Source organism: Anopheles coustani (assembly GCF_943734705.1).
Source record: "Anopheles coustani chromosome X unlocalized genomic scaffold, idAnoCousDA_361_x.2 X_unloc_6, whole genome shotgun sequence".
Lineage (NCBI taxonomy): Eukaryota > Metazoa > Arthropoda > Insecta > Diptera > Culicidae > Anopheles > Anopheles coustani.
Genome location: NW_026525170.1, coordinates 530,919 through 532,500, shown reverse-complemented (window position 1 = coordinate 532,500; position 1,582 = coordinate 530,919). Strand labels below are relative to the sequence as shown.

Below are 1,582 nucleotides of genomic sequence, written 5' to 3'. Positions count from 1 at the left end.
ATAAGCGCTCAGTCATCTGTACATCATGGTAGGTTCCCACGACGTGCAATATGCGTTCAACTTATCAATGTTCATGTGTCCTGCAGTTCACATTATGACGCGCAGTTAGCTGCGGTCTTCATCGATCCATGAGCCGAGTGATCCACTGCCGAGGGTGACTAACTTGCGTAAGCCGCCGCTGTGCGCGTATACCCGTTCCCCGTAGGGAGGAGCAAGCCGCCGCTTAGAGACGAAGCATAAAGTGTCCTCATTCCACATAGGGCAAGCTGGATGAATCCATTTTACCCAGGACGGCCGAAGCGGCGTGGACCAGGGGAGAACAGAACCTTATACTTCACACCACAGTAAGTCTACGTGTCCTCTTCCACATAGGGCAAGCTAGAACTAACTATCTTACCCAGGACTGCCGAAGCAGCGTGGACCAGGGGAGGAACACACTTTTCATGGAAACGTAAGGCATCCATGACTGCCATAACGTAAGCCGCCGCTGTGCGCGTATACCCGTTCCCCGTAGGGAGGAGCAAGCCGCCGCTTAGAGACGAAGCATAAAGTGTCCTCATTCCACATAGGGCAAGCTGGATGAATCCATTTTACCCAGGACGGCCGAAGCGGCGTGGACCAGGGGAGAACTGAACTTTATACTTCACACCACAGTAAGTCTACGTGTCCTCTTCCACATAGGGCAAGCTAAAACTAACTATCTTACCCAGGACTGCCGAAGCAGCGTGGACCAGGGGAGGAACACACTTTTCATAGAAACGTAAGGCATCCATGACTGCCATAGTGCGTAAGCCGCCGCTGTGCGCGTAAACCCGTTCCCCGTAGGGAGGAGTCAAGCCGCCGCTTAGAGACGAAGTATGAAGTGTCCTCTTCCACATAGGGCAAGCTAGAATGAACTATCTTACCCAGGACCGCCGAAGCAGCGTGGACCAGGGGAGAACTGAACTTTATACTTCACACCACAGTATTGAGTAATGTGCCCTCTTCCACATAGGGCAAGCTGGAATGTTCCATTTTACCCAGGACGGCCGAAGCGGCGTGGACCAGTGGAGGACTACACAATCATGAGGTTTGATATCGACTTGTGTGTTTCAATAGGATACCGATGGTATGGTTTGAACCGATTTGATTTAGCCATTCTGAAGTCATCACTTGGTTGAAGCGCTGAACTAGGGAGGCATCGTTTACATATATATTGGTTTTCGCATGCTCTACTAGGTTAATGTCATGAGGTTGGCTATCGAGCATGCCCAAGTGATGACTTGATTGTGTGCTTGCTTGAATTCTTCACATTTCATACCATCGGTTAGTTGTCGAATCATTCCTCGATCATAACCTTCGTTCTTGGTTCATGTATGCTCTCTTCCACATAGGGCAAGCTAGAATTAACTATCTTACCCAGGACCGCCGAAGCAGCGTGGACCAGGGGAGAACTATACTTTGTCTTGTATGCCCTCTTCCACATAGGGCAAGCTAGAACTAACTATCTTACCCAGGACCGCCGAAGCAGCGTGGACCAGTGGAGGACTATACTTTGTTCATAACACCACAGTATTGAGTAATGTGCCCTCTTCCACATAGG

At 50.1% G+C, this 1,582-nt stretch overlaps 1 non-coding gene across 1 annotated transcript; it reads right to left on the bottom strand.

The window, feature by feature from the left end:
* Positions 1-2: 2 nt before the first annotated feature.
* LOC131270797 (5.8S ribosomal RNA) lies at positions 3-157 on the bottom strand. The gene has a single exon (XR_009179809.1). It is a non-coding gene; the product is annotated as a 5.8S ribosomal RNA (ribosomal RNA).
* Between the last annotated feature and the right edge of the window lie 1,425 nt (positions 158-1,582).